This window comes from Arvicanthis niloticus, chromosome 13, assembly GCF_011762505.2.
Source record: "Arvicanthis niloticus isolate mArvNil1 chromosome 13, mArvNil1.pat.X, whole genome shotgun sequence".
Classification (NCBI taxonomy): domain Eukaryota; kingdom Metazoa; phylum Chordata; class Mammalia; order Rodentia; family Muridae; genus Arvicanthis; species Arvicanthis niloticus.
In genome coordinates this window covers 17,612,103-17,630,662 of record NC_047670.1, presented here as the reverse complement: position 1 = coordinate 17,630,662, position 18,560 = coordinate 17,612,103, and the positions used below count along the sequence as shown (strand labels likewise).

The 18,560-nt window shown below is 44.8% G+C and overlaps 1 protein-coding gene across 3 annotated transcripts in view; it reads left to right on the top strand.

The window, feature by feature from the left end:
- The first annotated feature begins 14,666 nt into the window (after positions 1-14,666).
- The window catches only part of Azin1 (antizyme inhibitor 1), a 30,770-nt gene continuing 26,876 nt past the window's right edge, over positions 14,667-18,560 (top strand). For all 3 annotated transcript variants that reach the window (XM_034516331.2, XM_034516332.2, XM_076911284.1), the window contains exon 1: positions 14,667-14,812. The gene's annotated coding sequence lies outside the window, so the exon portion shown is untranslated. The remainder of the gene's footprint in view (positions 14,813-18,560) is intronic.

Below are 18,560 nucleotides of genomic sequence, written 5' to 3'. Positions count from 1 at the left end.
GGCCTTTTCTTGACAGATAAAGCTTCCACACATTGCACAAAAGGTTCCCTCAACATTTAACCACTGAACCATTTCTAAAAAGTTTTGCTCTTAAGATTATATATATATATATATATTTATATATATATATATATATATATATATATACACACACACACACACACACACACACACACACACACATCTTCTTTGAACTCTTGACATTCCTGCTTCAACCCTTTCTTCAACCTCATGGGGGATTATAGACATGTACCACTGTACTACAGCTTCCATTTTTGTTCTTATTTAAGGTTGCTTTGGCTATTCTAGGTCTCTTGAGATTTTGTATAAATTTTAGTACATTCTGTAAAACAAACAGAACCACTGTGATTGCGATGGTACTCGTTCAAGCGTGGCTGCAGGCAGAGGGAACAGCATTGAGTTCTAAACCTTACTTAGTACAGAATAGCTTAGGGTACCTGGAGTCCCTGGAGTTGAGCAAATAAAAAAGTGTGAAGATGGTGAGGCACCCCAAGAGAATCCACACAGTGCCTGATTTAAGGGAAAAGAGAGCACTGTTAGGAAGAATACACATCCAGGCTGTGGTGACACATGACTTTAATCCCTGCACTCAGGATGAAGAGGCAGGAGGATCTCAGAGTTCAAGGCCAGTCTAATCTACAGAGTGAGTTCCAGGACAGCCAAGGATACACAGAAAAACTCTGTCTAGAAAACCAAAAGGAAACAAAACAAAGCCCAAGAGGAAGAACACACATAGACCTGCATATGGTGGTCAAGCCAGGAATGGGGTAGGGACAGTTAGAATCACTGAGGACTTTTAGTGACATGGCTTTTAAGGATACCAGATACACAAGGTTGCTGGGTTTTAACTGTGTAACTTAGAGACTAATTCTTTTTTTTTGTTTGTTTGTTTTGTTTTGTTTTGGTTTGGTTTGGTTTGGTTTTGGTTTTTTCGGGACAGGGTTTCTCTGTGTAGCCCTGGCTGTCCTGGAACTCACTCTGTAGACCAGGCTGGCCTCAAACTCAGAAATCCGCCTGCCACTGCCTCCCAAGTGCTGGGATTAAAGGCGTGTGCCACCACTGCCTGGCCTAGAGACTAATTCTTAAGAAGAGATTTAATATTAACCAGGTGCCCTGCCCTCTCTCTCATACTCTTGATAGTAAGATACCAGCTGATACAGGCATGGGCGGACTGGGGTGAAAAGCTGGGCAGGCCTGGCAGTTGGCTTACGCTCTATAGCATGCTTGTGCCGGGACAAGGCCACCAGGGACTCCTGTTTCCAAAGAACAGGAGAAGCACTAAAGCAATTCCTTTTCCCTGGTCTCCTTCAAGATGGCAGCAGAGGAATCAGCCAGCTTTCAGTTAAGGTGGGGAGCAGGACAGGGCTGGGGTGGGGCATGGTTTCCTCACCACGAATTCCAGCAGTCACAGAAGAGAGACGTGAGAAGGGAATGTGAGGAGGCACGAACCACTGTCGTCTGTGAAAAGAGAAGATGGCTTGTGGAGGCACTGCTGCAGTAGCTTCTACAGAACAGGAATAGTGGAGTTTGTTGGGGGGAATCCTGGACCTTAAGGACCTACAAAGACCTGTGGTGTCCAGTTGAGCACCATGGAAACAAACCTCCTGCCGGCATGTGTGTCGGATCCCCTGGAACTAGATCTGCTGCCATGTGGGTTCTGGAAATTAAACCCAGGTCCTCTGGAAGAGCAGTTGGTGCTATGAAGCACTGAGCCATCTTTCCAGCCCCTGAAAACAGCATTTAGGGAAGATTAGTGTGAGACATACCCATGCAAAGTGGGTTGAGGCAGGGAAATTTTTCTTCTGATTTTACACCTATCCAAAGAAGACCTGGTAGAGAGAAAAGATAATCTCAAGATGAGGACACACCTTGCTTGTCTGTGTATAAATGATGGGAAGAAGAGAGTTAGCTTAAAAGGTTTAGTTAGTCATGGTGGCAAATACCTTTAAGCCCAGCCAATGGGAGGCAGAGGCAGGTCAGTCTCTGAATTCAAGGCTACCCTTGTCAGCATAGTGAGTTCCAAACCAGCTGGAGCTGCTTAGCGAGACTGACTCAAAACAAAGCAAACCATTTGAAATTAGCTGGGTATGGTAGTTCACACCTCTAATCCTGGCATTTGGAAATTCAGGCAAGGAAGATTGCAGCCTTGGGCTATACAATAGAAAGAGAACTGACTTCTGCAAATTGTCCTTTGTCTTCTGTGTTAAAAGGACACCTCCAGACACTAAACAAAAGCAGATCAAAGAAGAAAAAGGATCACACAGGAATGTGAATACCCAGAGGGAGGATGCCTTGAGACCATTTTAAAAGCTTTGGTCATTGTAAAGGCCCAGGGAATGGCATTATTTGGAGGTGTGGCCTTGTTGGATTAGTTGTGTGTCACTGTGGGTATGGGCTTTAAATTCCTCATTTAGCTTCCTGGAAGCCATTATTCTGCTAGCAGTCTTCAGATAAAGATGTAGAACTCTCAGCTCTTCCTACACCATGCCTGCCTGGATGCTGCCATGCTTCTGCCTTGATAATAATGGACTGAATCTCTGAACCTGTAAGCCAGCCCCAATTAAATGTTGTCCTTATAAGAGCTGCCTTAGTTTACTTGCTGTCTGTTCACAGCAGTAAAACCCTAAGACAGTCACAATAACACCTAATACCCACATTTAGTAATCAGTCCTCTCTCTCTCTCTCTCTCTCTCTCTCTCTCTCTCTCTCTCTCTCTCACACACACACACACACACACACACACACCCCTCATGTAGCCCTGAACTTATAGATAACTGAGTTAGGCATTCTGATTCTTCTGCTGACAACTCCCAAATTTTGGAATTGTGTGTCTGTGTGTGTATTGTATGCACATGCATGTGTATGTTTATGTGGGTGGCTGTGTATGTTCATGAATGTACTGCAGAGGCCGGAGGAAGACTCTGATCCTGTGCTCTATCACTTCCTGCTTTATTCCCCTGGATCCACAAGTCCCATGCTCCCTCCCGTCTCCGTCCCACTCAGCATAAGCACCTGAATTACAGAGACCTGCATAGTCTTGCCTCGATTCTTTTTTTCCTTCCTGTGTTGTTTATTTGTGCAATACTAGGTCTCTCTGTGCAGCCCTGGCTGGCATGGAGCTTGCTTTGTAGATGTTTGCCCCTCGGCTGCTAAGATTAGGGTGAATGCCGCCATGCCCAGGCTTCTCTGGCTATTTCAGTAGATGGTGAAGATTCAGACTTAGTTCCTCAGACTCACCCAATCCTGTTACCCACTGAGCTATCCCCACCCCAGTGTGTATTGTTTTGGGGATTTATTTTTAATTGCATATTTTTGTGTCTGTGTGGGTATGTTCATATGAGAGCAGGTGCCCACTGAGCCACTGAGACCAGAGGTCTCAGGTACTCTTGGAGCTGGACTCATAAGCAGTGTGAGCCACAGGTTAGAGGAGTTGAACTCAGATTCTCTAAGCCATTTCTCTAGTTCCCTCACCCATCCACCGCATTTGCATTTTTAACTGCTGATTTTACTAATTTTGTGGATTTCACCGGAATTCTAGTTTTGGGGGTTTTGGTTTTTGTTGTTTTTGTTGTTGTTGTTGTTTTCCCCCCCTGCATTCTGCATGCTTAGCATAAACAGAATGGAAAATTTTCCATCAGGCAAGCTTTGTAGTTTGCCTAAGAGCCAACCATGTCAGAACAGGATGTAGGCCTTCTCTTTTCTTTTTGTTTTTTAAGTCAGGGTTTCTCTGTGTAGCCCTGCTGTCCTGGAACTTGCTTTGTAGCCCAGCCTGGCCTCGAACTCACAGAGATCTGCCTGATAAGTGTCAGGAGGAAAGTGGTACTCTGTTACCACCTGGGATAGGCCATAGGATTTTCTAGAACAATGGCTTCTGTCCCTGTGAGAAAGCCATCAGTGTAGACCATGTCCCCATAGTCTGCCCTGCAATCTAGTTTACTGTCTGCCACTGTCAGATCCCCCAAGCCTTTGCCCTATCAAACCAGGCTCCCTGAGATCTAAGCAACCAGAGCGCAGGGCCAAACTGCTAGGAGGTGGCCCTAAGCAATGCCAGTTCCTAGTATTTGAAAGAATATTGAATTTGCTTTTTGACCATGGTCCTTTAACGATTTAGCTCATTATTTTACTGCTTATACCAACCACATTTTGGATCCCAGTGCCCAATGGTCCTGTGACCCTCCTACCAATAACCTTTCTATCAGAGGAGTATAGTGCCTGGGAAGTGGAGGGATGCCACAGCACAGACCTTCCTACATTAAATCAGCTCCCACTTGGAGTGGCTGCTGGCAGCTGGAACTTTGATTTAAGACCCAGTTTACTGTTAAGACCCATTGTTCTTGATACAAAGAACAATGACCCAGGCTCCTTTTTCTTCTCCTTAAGCACTCTAGATTTTATACTATTAGAATGTCCCTCATTTTCAATTCACTTACTTTCTTTGAATAGCAAACACTCTTAGTAATTAGGGACAAAAATAAACACCCTACAGTTTTGTTTTGTTTTTCCTGTGTTTGGGGGTGGGGTGGGGCTGCTGGAGAGTGAATCCAAGCCTTGCTGGTGTAAAGCATGAACCTTAATTTCTAAGCTATGCTCCCAGCTGTCATGTAACTCCTAAACTTTGAGGAGTTTATTCCCACTGTATGACTAAAATCTAAATTTATTCTTTAAAAATCCTATTGATTCCTCTCAACTTATACCAACTATTTTCTTTTTCTTTTTGCTATTGTTTTTATTAGCAGTAGCAATAGTGTATATACACACGTGGGGACACTTGTGCCATGGCTTACGTATGAAAGTGAGAGAACAACTTTTGGGAGTGGGTTCTCTCTATATACCTTTGTTTTTGAGGCAAAGTCTCAGATGGTTTGACTGATCTGCCCTCCACATTCTGGATGTTTGCATACTTGGTCCCCGGTTACTGGCTGTTTGGGGTGGCTTAGAAGGTATGGCCTTACTAGAAGAAATGTGTCACTAAGGGCAGGCTTTGAGAGTTTAAAGACTGGTTGTTTCCAGTTCATTCTCTCTGCTTCCTATTTGTAGTTTGAGGTATGAGCTCTCAGCTGGTCCTGCTGCCATGCCTGGAGCTTGCTGCCACAGTTCCCTGATGTGATGTGATGGTGACAAACAGCTCTCTCTCTGAAACAAGACCCAAATAAAACTTTCTACACATTGCCTTGCCATGGTGTTCATCACAGCAACAGAAAAGCAGACATTGGAAGCAGGGCTGGGTTGCTGCTGCTGTAAAGAACCTGACCTGTGTCTTTTCTTTCTCTCTTTCTCTCTCTCTTTCTTTCTTTCTTTTTTTTTTTTCTTATTTCCTTTTTTGTTTTGTTTTGTTTGGAATATGGAAGGCTTTGGAACTTTGGACTGGGGAAGTGGTTGGACATTGTAAGCAGAACTTAATGCTTCATCCTGGTAGAGACATGGAAGACAGTAGAGCTTGGAGCAGTGCAAACTATAGAGGCCCAGCTCAAGAGGTTTCAAAAGGAAAGAAAATCTGTCAGCAACTAGGAAACAGAGTTAGCGATCTGTCTTGTGCCATCTTGGCAAAGAATGGAGCTTTCTGCCTGTGTCCTGAGGACTTGCCTGAGGCTAGATTACAAAGTAATGGAATAATTTCTCTGGCAGAGGACATTTAAGACATTTATGCAGGTCTACAACAGGAAAGAAAAGTGGACCAGAAAGAAATGCAAACTGCTCTCATACAAACATTTCCTTTTGGTAAAGTCCAGCGACAAAACAGCCAACTGCTGCATGAGACATTCTGGGTCATAGTGCTAACTCTGTTAGCAAGTCATTAGAGGTCATACAGATGACTGCCCTGAGTGCTCTGTACAACTGAAAAATGAGATCAAATATGGGCTGGGCTAGAGGGAAGAAATGGAGGTTGATACTATCTCATTTCATTGTATACACGTATTAAATCCTCAAAACTACAAAAAAACAAAAACAAAAACAAAAAACAAAACAAAAATTGTTCTTGTCCTAAGGAAAATACCTTGATCACAAAGGTCAGACAATAATTGTTATATCAGACAAGACATTCAAAGGCCTACAAGAAGGCACAAACCACACCTAGTGGAAACTCAGGAGGTACTGGCTCACCTGTCTGGGTAAGAGCTCACTGACTTTGCCTCTTTCCACCACTGTAATGTCTCATGTTTTTTACCTTGACTATGTCAGATGCCTTTTTTTGGCTGTGTGTGTGTATGGGGGGGGGGGGGTTGCAGGTATGGTGTGGTGGTTGTTGGGGATCAGTGTTTCAATTTGTAGCTCAGCCCAGCCTGAAGTTTACCATGTAGTCCAGGTTGGTCTCCAACTCAGGATTGTCTATCCTCAGCGTACCCCTCCTCCCCATTGCTGGCCTCATAGGCCACATCAGACTTTTTAGAACATGAGACTGATCCTCGGTTCAATCAGGTGATTTTGAGTAGGCTGGTGGTACAACCTATACTTCTGTTTTCTCTTATGTGAAATGAGTTGTTACTTTTGATGAGCTATGCAACAAGCTTACTGAAAAATTAGTAACATAAGATACTTTACCATGTGTAACACCTCTGTTTTAGTTAGGGTTTCATTGCTGTGGAGAGACACCATGACCACGGCAACTCCTATAAAGGAAAACATTTAATTGGGACTGGCTTACGGTTTCAGAGGTTTAGTCCATAACATCATGGCAGCATGCAGACAGAACTGAGAGTTCTACATCTTGATACACAGGCAGCAGAAGGAGACTGTGTCCCACCCTGGGCATAGCTTGAGTATATATGACCTCAAAGCTGGCCTCCACAAAGACATAATTTCTCCAACAAGGCCACACCTACTCTAACAAGGCTATACTTTCTAATAGTATTATTCCCTGTGGCCAAGCATTCCAACACACGAGTCTATGGGGCCATTCCTATTCAAATGACCACAACCTCAGACAGTGTCTTGTACATGCACATGCACATGCACATGCACATGCACAGGCACAGGCACAGGCACAGACACAGACACAGACACCACATGCACAGGCACAGACACAGACTCAGACACAGACATCACATGCACAGACACAGACACAGGCACAGACACAGACATCACATGCACAGACACAGGCACAGACACAGACTCAGACACAGACACCAGAGGAACAGGCACAGACACAGACACCACAGGCACAGGCACAGACACAGATACCGCAGGCACAGACACAGGTACAGGCACAGACACTATGGGCACAGGCACAGACACAGACACCAGAGGCACAGGCACAGACACAGGCACAGACACCACAGGCATGGGCACAGACACCACAGACACAGACACCACAGGCACAGACATAGACACAGGCACAGGCACAAATACAGGCACAGGCACAGACACAGGTACAGACACAGGCACAGATACACAGGCACAGGCACAGGCATACGCACACATGCACTTTATATGTGTTTCTCTTATATCTGTGCCTAGACTGGTCTCTAACTTCAATCTTTGTCTCAGTCTCTTGTAACTGAGAATACAGGCTGTGACACTGTATCTAATTACATTTTCCATTTCCTTTTTCTATTGCCATTCTTTGTTGTTGTTTTTGTTGTTGTTTGAGACAAGGTTTCTTTCTGTAGCAGCAGCTGTCCCAGAACTTGCTCTGTACACCAGGCTCAAATTAAAAGATGTCTGTCATTGCCTCCAAAGTGCTGGGATTAAAGCTCTATGTCCCCATGCTTGGCTATTATTATTCCTAGAAATAGTTTCTTTCTTTCTCTAAAACAAATATCTTAAGTATATATGTGTTTTGCCCGCAAGTGTATATGTTCATACTGTATGTGTCTGGTGCCCATGGAGGTCAGGAGGAGGAATTGGATCCCTTGGAACTGCAACTACACATTATGGGCTGCCATGTGGGCATTGAAGAATCAAACCCAGGTCCTTTGAAAGACCAGCAAGTGCTTTTAACCTCCAAGCCGTCTCTCTAGCCCTCCCTTTCTATACTTGATCTTAACCAAAAAGCTGATGAATCATTTCAATCTCTTTCTTCCCTTGCCTTTTTTCTTCCCTCCGCATTTTCTGCTTTTGTTGTTGTGAACAAATCCAGGGCCACCCATATCCTAGGTAAACGTTTTACCAACTAAGGTACACCTTCAGCCCCTGAGGGTTTGGGAGTGTTGTTTATTTTGTTTTGTGTGTTTCTGTAAGAGGATGACTGGGAAAGTTGATTCTCTTTTACCATGTGAGTCCCTGAGATTGAACACAGCTCTCAGCCTTGGCAGCAGGTGTCTTTACCCACTCAGACACTGGCCTTGATATCATTCTTAACAATCATTTAGGCAGCAGAATTAGTTCACGAAGCTAGACTACTTATTAAGGAATATAGAGCAAACCACAATTCAAGCAGAGAAGCTGATTTCAGAGCTCCTATTTCCTAAGCCCCCACAACAAATGTTAGGCTACCCCAGGCAACTGTTTTGAAATAAGAGCTACAAACCTTTCTAACTATGTATTGTCCTACCCAATAAACAATATACGACCATTAGACAATGCCTGGCAGCGGAGTGCAGATGAAATTAATTTTCCAAGGGTTTCCTAACTTCCAAAGAACACAGGGAGACATAATATCAGAGTTATGGGTCATGTAAATTGCATTTAACTTGTAAAACTGATTATCACTTTGGCCTCTGACGTAGGTTTCTAAATCGGTCCTCTTAAATTAGCAGTGAGTAATCTGCTGTTTCTTGAAGTAACAGAAGACGTCAGAGTATTGCTTGTGACTCGCTTATCAGAAACCATCCAGGTCACTCAGGAAAGTTAAAATGCTGACCTACATCCAGTGACACACACAGCCACTGAAATAAAATAGGGCGTTTTGAACTTCCCCTGCTTGAAGCTAAAACTGGGCTCTGGTCCCCTTAGTTTGCCATGCATCCTGTCTCTAGGCAGATGTAGAGCTGGCTGATAACTAATGCTGGAATGCAGGGCACCAATAGACTGGAAGGCCAATGGCCCTATTGATCTGCTCCTACAGTGTATATAAATAAATATATAATAAAAGTATTCCTTATCCAAACTGAAACCCCACCCAAGTAAAGGAATTACATTTATAAAATGAAGGGATATTTGTTACATATTCATTTATATAATCTGAACTTTATACTTGGCAAAGAACTGTTTTAACAACCTTTACTTTTTACTATAAAATACTAATTATCTGTGATATATGTGTATGTATACGTACATGTGTGTATATGTGGTGATCAGAGGACAACCTGTGGGAGTCAGTTCTAAATGTCACCTGTCACACACACCACACACACACACACACACACACACACACACACACACCCTATACTTCACAGTCTCAGGTTGCCCACGCTGGCCTTGACTGACCTTTGTGGCTGAGGATGATCCTTACCTCCTGGTTCTCCTGATCCAACCTGGGGCTTGCACAGGCTAAGCAATGTTTTGCTCTGAGTTGCACACACTGACCTCATGTTTCAAGATGTGACAATTTTACTCAAAATGGTTATATTTTTTGGTTCTATAGAATAGGGAATACTCTAGCAATCTCCTTTAGTAATAAAAATTTGCATTAACTCCCTTCCCCCATCAACAGGGTCTTGCTATATAGTCTAGGCTGGCCATAACTTCTGAGACTATCTTGTTTTATATTGCTATAACAAATCGTTCAAGATGGAGGGGCTGGATCTAGTAAGGACATTTTTGCTGTGAGATCTCCTAACAAAATAAGGCGGTCTCAAGAACAAGAGGGAGGGAGTGGGGACCTGAGCTTGCCCCTGTAGAAGGAACTCTTTTCTTCATAATGATATCCATCAAGTCACTCTACCCACAGGATCTAACCACCTCTCATTAGGCCCCATCTGCTAACAACTGCTACATCAGGATGTAAGTATTCAAACCGCAGCTCTTACTGAGATTTTTTTCTCCATTTATTTATTTATTATTACTTTTTTTGTTTTGTTTTTTCTTTTTTTTTTTTTTGTTTTTGTTTGTTTTGTTTTTCGAGACAGGGTTTCTCTGTGTAGTCCTGGCTGTCCTGGAACTCACTCTGTAGACCAGGCTGGCCTCGAACTCAGAAATCCGCCTGCCTCTGCCTCCCAAGTGCTGGGATTAAAGGCGTGCGCCACCACCGCCCAGCTGTTTTGTTTTTTCAAGACAGGGTTTCTCTGTGTAGTTCTGGCTGTCCTGGAACTCACTCTGTAGACCAGGCTGGCCTCGAACTCAGAAATCCGCCTGCCTCTGCCTCTGCCTCCCAAGTGCTGGGATTTAAGGCTTGTGCCACCACAGCCCGGCTTTTTTCTCCATTTATTATTGGTCATATTTACTTATGTGATTGACTGACTACATGTGTTTTTTTTTTATTAGAGACAAGTGAGTTTGTGCTCACCTATTTTTGAGTGACTTGCCTTTATCTATAAATTTATTCAATCTTTTCTATCTATTGGCACAAAAGCAAGTAAATAGGTTTGAATCAATGGATCAGAATGACCTAAGTGTAAATGTAATCATGATTTTAATCTTGGGGCTCTCTGTTTAATAATATTTTCACTGGCACCACCTGTGGATTTGTGTATGAGTAACCTGACTTGGCAAAGTTACCCAAACCCCAAACATAATTAAATATGCTGCTCTCATTAGATAGTCATCATTCTATTAGTTCCTAACTATGTTGTCTATCTCAACCAGGTTTAATTTTCAAGTTTCTATTGTGTTCATTAAAAGGTAACATTGTTCCTTCAATTTGAATACACATGGCTACATAGTTTCAATTAACATGGCTGAATCCTTCCTGCTGTAAATGTTGGTTAGGCTCCTGTCCAGTATCCTACCACCCAGAGAGGTCAACATTCCGGCCTTAAGCTGCTCCTCACTTGAACTTCTGCAACCTCCGGTCCTCCTACTCCAATGAAACTGGGCAACGGAAAACCTCAAATAACTTCTCAGACCCTTTCTCCACTAATGACTGTACTTGGTTCTCAAATGCTCTTCTTGTCAAAACTCGGGTTTTTTTCCTTCCTACCTTTATAATAGTTTCTGAAAAGGAATTAACTCTCAAGATTGTCTTTCCCAATGCCTTTGATAAAAAGCCAAACAACATGAGGTTAGAGTTTACCAACACTATTCCATCTGCTACCACTAGAAGTTGTCATCCGATCTCACAGACAACTCATTCTGTATTGAAACCCCACTCTTAAATGACTTGATATTACACTCTTCTAATTCTCTACTTTTTGACCAAGTCCTCTTGGCTCTTTTTGCCCATGTCCATTCTCTCTAGCATTTTTTAAAAGGTATTCTGCTTAACTTCCATCTCTTATACAGTGCAACATTTCACTTGTGTCTAACAACTGGTGCTCCCCAACTCACACCAAAGGCCTCTACATCTCCCCAATTCCAGGGGACCAGTTGAAGTTGGGTTTCTTTCTTTCTTCCTCCTTCCTTCCTTTTTATGTTTTTTTATTTATCTGAGTACACTGTAGCTGTCTTCAGACACACCAGAAGAGTGTATCAGATCCCATTACAGATGGTTGTGGGCCACCATGTGGTTGCTGGGAATTGAACTCAGGACCTCTGGCAGAGCAGCCAGTGCTCTTAACCGCTGAACCATCTCTCCAGCCCTTGGGTTTCTTTCTTTTGAAGGTGGTTCTCTCATCCAAGCTGAATGGTCTCAAATTTATGGCAATCTTTCTGATTTTTACTCCCTCTACCCTCAGTGCTAGGATTACAGGCATGTACCATCACGTATGTTTTGGGTTTTTTTTTTTTTTTGGGGGGGGGGGGGGTAGTGAGTATCACTATTGTGAGTCAGGGTCTTGAAGTGTAGACTTGGCTGGCTGGAACTTGCCTCCTGCCTGTGCCTCCCCAATTCTGCGATTATATATGCATGCGCCAACATGCTGAATTTCTTAGTAAGATTGAGCTTGTTTCCGCCCAACTATCTTCTTTGCAATCCACTAAATAATCTTTTAAAACATCTCTTGGTGTGTGGTGGTATACTACTGTAATCCCAGCAATAGGGAGGCAGAGTCAGGATGACTGGGAGGTCTGGGCTACATAGACCATGAATCAAATAAAAATAGCAGCATACCGGGTGGTGACGCACACCTTTAATCCCAGCACTTGGGAGGCAGAGGCAGGCGGATTTCTGAGTTCGAGGCCAGCCTGGTTTACAGAGTGAGTTCCAGGACAGCCAGGGCTACACAGAGAAACCCTGTCTCGAAAAACAAAAAAATAAAAAGTAGTATACCATGGGTATTTAGTCATATGTATATGACATTATGAGTATGATATTCAATATTATGTCCCTATTTAAAATGTTTCCAGAATGAAGGGCAAGTTCTAATCCCTTCTCAATCTCTCCCTAATAGAAACTATTTATTCTCCTTTCTAACCATGCCTCTAGAGTGGAACCACTCCCAGTTCTCCAACCCGCCCATTTCTGTCCTTTCCTTCATCTGCTTCCTTTGCCAGAACACTGGCTCTCAGAATCCTGTTTCCTTGGAACATAGACCCTAGATTCACTCTGAACTGATTCCTGAGAACCTTTCTGTTAGACACAGCTATTTCTTCCTTCTACTTAGTTCCTTGTAGCATTTACCTTGTTATCCGCCAACGATTTGGTTATTTTGTGAACATTCCATTTCTCCTGCTAGACTGTAAACAAACAAATGATGTGTTCAGGTAAGCGAGAGCCCCCTTGGGAAGTTGCTGTGATCTGAATGGACAAGAACTTACCAAAAGTGGATCATAATTTGTTAAGTCAGGATGAACATGAATTCAAGGCCAGCATGGGCAACATATGAACTTCCCGTCTCAAAAAAGAAAAAGGGAAGGGGAGAGAGGGATGGAGAGGGAGACGGTAAGAGAAAGCTAAGACACGTCTAGAAAAACAGGGAAAACAAAAACCAGAAATTGAGCTCACAGCTCCCAACTTGTAATGCTATTTCCGAAACCTTCCGGCCTTAACCAGATAAATGGAGTGAAGAATGTGACGGAGGTGGGGTGGGTGGCTGTTCAGGGTCTTAGTTAAAAAGATCTTACTTTGGAGGGGCATCATAAATGCGGCACAAGCCTGTTATCTAACCCCCTGAAGTTGAGGCAAGAGACTTGCTCTTTGGAGGTCAGTTTCAGCTACAGAGAAGTGCCCTGTCTGCCTGTCCCTCCCATTCATTGTGCTGAGTCTGGAGTTGCAAAGATTTAGTAGGCAAGGACTGACAGCTAGTGCTAAAATGGCCTTTGTTTTGTGTTGCTTTTTCCAGACAGGATTTCACTATGTGTAGCTCAAGCTGTCTAGAAACTAGGCTAATTTCAAACTCAAGAGATCCACCAGCGCTCCTATTAAAGGCACGAACCACCACATCCAGCTAGAAAAAGGCTTTTAAACGTGAGGGGGGTTGGGGAAGCTACATAGGTCATCTTACTTTGGCAATTAACGCTTATTAAACAGTAGAAAAATCCTTGTGCGGTGGCACATGCCTTTAGTAGCAGCACCAGGGAGACAGAGGCAGGTAGAGTTCAAGGCTAGCCTGGTATATAAAGGGAGTTCCAGGACAGCCAGGGCTGCACAGAGAAACCCTTTCTGGAGAAACGAAACAAAAGAATTAAAAAATAAAAATGACTTTAAAAGGGAAATTCAGAGGATTAAAGCAATGTGCCTTAAAGTCCTGTAACTTCAGCAACGCTGGTCCTGCTTTAATAGGGAGGGCTAGGTCTAACTGCATCAACCCTTTTTGAAAAGGAAGACAAAGAAAAGCCACATTAAAAAGAAATTCTACTGCACCATATTGCAACACGCGAACACTGAAGAACATTCTGGGGCGATCAAAGCCTCAGTAACCACACCAGACTGGTTCTTGCTGGCCATGGGGGAACTCGTTTCCCTAACGGAGCTCCGCATCCCGTGGAGAGGCGGGAACCTCTCCCTCGGAATATAGTCCCCGGGCACAGCCTACAGTTGTTACCTAAACTAGTGCACGGAGAAAGCCTGGTGATGGCGCCCACTCGCCTCCCCTGAAATACTGGTGTCGCTAAACCCAGGACCCAGGACGATCCCGAAGGCGGCCGTCAGCGTGGGACTAGCCGCCGGCTCACAAAGCGGATCGTTCGCTGCTAGCAAGGAGCGCAGGCGCCGCGAGGGCGAGGGCGCGCTCTGCGATCCGCCCGGCAGCGCGCCCTCTGCCCCGCCTACGAGTCTAGCAGCCCGCTGGGGAGCGGCGGGCCGCGCGAGGGCGGGAAGCGAGCGCCTGGCCAGCACCTGCAAGGCCCAGTGGTCCCGCCCTTCGGCCCCCTAACTGCGCAAGGCTGTCCTTCCCCTTCCGCCCCTCCCACATTCCCCGGCGGCACAGGCCCCACCCCTCTCGCGCGGCAGACCGGCCGTCTGTGACGTCAGCAGGCCCCGCCCTCTGAGTATAAATACTGGCGTCTCTGGCACCGCCTTCCCACACTCTCTGGCTCAACTCTCGGCCGCGGTGTTTCCGTTTCTCTCCCTGGTTGTCGCCTGCTCTGCTCTTCTCATCCTTCTCGCTCTGCTGCTCTGCGGAGTGACGAGGCTGAATCCTCTCCCCACCCAGTTCGCGCTTTTCTTTTTCTCGCGCCGCTCCATTTCTCCAGTTCGGCTGCCGCCGCCACTGCTGCTCAGCTGGTGTCGGTGCCGCGCGTTTTCCCCCACGTCGTTCCCGCAGCCTATGGCCCAGGCCGCCTTGGGTATTTCTGCTCAAGGTAACCACATCCCTCTTTAAAAATTCCGCCGAAAAAGAGAAGACGCTTTACCCGACTCTTTGGGCCGTTATCTCACGTGAGTACCGGGTTTAGGGGCGCGGAAGGGTCGGGCGCTGGGCTGGGCCACGCCGCCCTCGGTGTCCCCGCAGTGCCCCGCAGCCGGCGGCCTCGAACATGGCGGCCGGCGGCGTGTGTGGCGGCTGCCGGTGGCCCCGGCGGCGGCGGGCGCCTGGCGACCCTGGGCGGCAGCCGGCAGCCGCGGTTGAGCGAGGGGGCGTGTGCGCGTGGGGCCGCGCTCGGGGGCAAGCTGGCGGTGGTCGCCGTTCCCTCTCGGCGGCATGCGGCCCCCACCCCACTCCCGTGGTGCATTGCTGTTTCCGGGGAGGGGGCCCGGCGGCAGCCTTGAGGGCTGGGGGTCCCATCGCCCTCTCCGGGTCTCAGTGCCTGCAGGGGGTTGTGGTGCGGAGTGGACGGGCTGCGGCGGCCGGGACTTCGGGTTATGAATGGAGCGGGGCGGGCCTCGAGCCGGCATCTGGTGACAGCTGGGAGGAGGCTGGATTCTTGCGGGCGGGGGAAGGGGTGCGGAGTGCACGCTCCCCCTCTGGCGGTGGAAAGTTGACCTCACTCGGGGCCCGGCGGCGGGGAAGCCCTGGTGTCAAGTAGCAAGCGAATAGGCCTTTGGCCCCTTCTGGAAACCTCGGCCCTGCTGCCCCGCCCCTGCCCCTCTCCTGATTGGGCCAAATCGCTTTCACTTACCCCAGTCACCTCCTGAAGCCTGGAGATTAGTCACCATGGCTTCGTTTTCTGGTCCTCGCTGTGATCGCGGGGAAGAAAGAGGGCGAAGGGTAGGTTGATGAGGCTTATCAAGGACTCTGTTGGCTGCCAGTAGTTAGTGGTGGCGAAACGTTTTACCCTCTCACGTGCCGTGAACGTGTTGTTACTGGTTAAACTAAGCAAGGAGTCGGGGACACCGATCACAGCCTCAGGATGTTTGAACAGATTGAACTCAGTTTTGTGGTGGATATGTTAGGTTCCTGTCCTGTCGTGTTTTACCATTAATATATGCTCAGTCTGGGTGAGAGATTATTAACTTACTCAGAAAAGGATTACATGGACTATGAACTAGCCTGGCAGTAATAGGTCTGACAGGAGAGCATGCTTGGTACCAATAAGCCCTGAGGAGTTCACAATAAGTAGGAAAGGGTATTTAAATAAAATTGTAGGTAATAAAGATAAATAGTCAATTTATTTTTCTAAGGTTTTAGTATGATCCCCAATAAAGAAGTCAGAGTGGTATCTTCAATTTAGATTCCCCAGCTAACATTTTGCTATACTTACCTTCCAGCTATCTTAATTCTGCATTACAGCCGTCAAAATGCTTCATAGCACCAGCTTTAGTATTTCCATATATTAAATACAGTTCCAAACGATTAATTTTTAGAAATTGGCAATAAAATTCTTGTTGCTTACTTGGGTTTTGTTTGTTTGTTTTTTGAGACAGGGTTTCTCTGTGTAGTCCTGGTTGTCCTGGAACTCACTCTGTAGACCAGGCTGGCCTCGAACTCAGAAATCCGCCTGCCTCTGCCTCCCAGGTGCTGGGATTAAAGGCGTGCGCCACCACTGCCCGGCGCTTACTTGTACTGATTGATTAGTTTTTGTTGTTTGAGACAGGGCCTCACTTGCAACCCAGATGAGTCGCTGTTTTACCTCCCACATCAGCCTGGTGCTAGGATTACAGGTTGAGGACCAGTATGGCTTGTATTTAGTAAGTTTTAACAAAGTGATGCAGGGGGTTGTACACCTGTAATTCCAGGAAATTCTCGAAGCTAGCCTTGGCCACATGAAAGCAAAATCCTGTGTCTAAAGAGGGAAGAACTTTATTATCTAAATCTCTGTCAAGATGTATAGAACATTAACACCCTCACCGAGCTCTCGACAATTCACCTCAGTTCTTGTGAGGCCCATCTAGTCTTTTTTTTTTTTTTTTTTTTTTTGTCTTGTTTTTTAAATCAAGGGACTCAAATGGAATCAATTGATATGCATGCTTTTGTGTAAAAAGGCTTTTATTTAGCATATTGTATGTTTTAGTATATTCTTGTATATTAGTTTTTTCTGAATAGTCCATTGTGTGTCTGTGTGCTCACCCGAATGCCTGCCCAACTTAAAAAAAAAAAAAAACCTTTTCTGGGCGGTTGTGGTGCATTCCTTTAATCCCAGCACTTGGGGTAAGGCAGAAGTCTTGAGTTTGAGGACAGCCAGGCCTGTACAGAGAAATCTTGTCCTTTTTTTTTTTTTTTTTTTAAAGCTTTTTGGAAAAGTTGCAAAGATAGTAGTAACACTTGTAAAGATAATGCCAAGAGGAAAACAAAACAGGTTTGAGTAGTGTCGAGGTGGAGCTAGATTTGTAGTTGGTCAAGTCTTGCCTAGAATCTCCAGCCCTGGGGTTGATTTCCAGCACCCTATAAACCAGGTGAGAAGCACACCTGTGATCCTGATCCTCATTTCATTGTACTCCTGGCACTTGGGAAATGGAGGCAGGAGGATAGGATTTCATGTCTTTGGCCACACAAGAGTTTAGGACCAGCCAATTTAAGGCTACATGGCCTTTCAACCTATCTCCACCTCCTCCCATTTATTTGCACGGGTCATTCTAAAGGAGAGTAATTTGTTTTTTCTTTTTTTATTTTTCCGTTATTCTAAGATCTGACTGCCTTTGACTTTCAAGTGCTGGGATTCAAAGTGTCACTGCTGCCTGGCTAGGAATTTGTTTTTCAGTATTGCCTTTCATCCACATTTCACTTGCCCTCCCTTTATACTTTCCTCTTCCAGATAAACATTTGCATTTACCCTGTATGTAAATGTCTGTCTTACCCTATGCACCTCTTTTAGTATCTATTAAAATATCTTTAAAATCAGGGAGCCTTCATCTTCCACTAATATCTCTGTTAAATAAGAAAGTTTAGATATCATTGAAGGATATTAGTGGATATCTAAAGTTTAATTTCCTCAGTGTTTCACAGAATTGATCTTGGATTGCCATAAGCAGCAAAATAGTAGCTGTAAATAAAATAGGAAAAAATTATGTTTTATCTAATTGTTACATTCCTTAGGAGAGTTAAGAATGAGATAATTTTCAGCATGATTTTGTTCTTAAAAATTAGGTGTTTGATGAAGTAGAATGTTTTATAGATTAAAACCTGGGAATATATATATATACCTTGTTGGTCACCTGCATTCATGATGACTGTGGGTTCAATGTATATAGTACAGTAACAGAAAGTTGCTAGGTCAGTATATTATTTAGAATCTGAAGGTCATTGTTTTTACAAGTTGTTTTGAGATAGCATCTCATATATCCTAGACTAGTTCTCAACTCCTGATCTTTCCACTGTTATTTCTCAAGTGCTGGAGATTAACTCTACAGCCCTGGGTCACACATCAGATATGAGTTCTTAGCAACCCTGAATGCTTTTAACAGTGGTCAGTTTTCCTCACTAGTTAGAACGTTTTTACTTTAAGTTTGCTTAGATCCTGTTTTAAGTCTTTACAAATGAGTACAGTACTTCTGAGAACTTACAAACTCTTGACCGTATATAGTTCCTTTCTGGTTCCCTTTTACGCTTAAGGAAGTATATATAATCAGGATGTAGTACTTTAAAATAGTAACTACTGAAGCACAAATGATATTTATATTTAGGTTGTATATATGGCACTTTAAATTCTAACCCCACCCAGACGACTATTTCTGAAGCACTACATTTAGCACCTGTGGTGGTGGTGGTGGTGGTGGTGGTGGTATGGGTGGTGGTATGGGTGGTGGTATG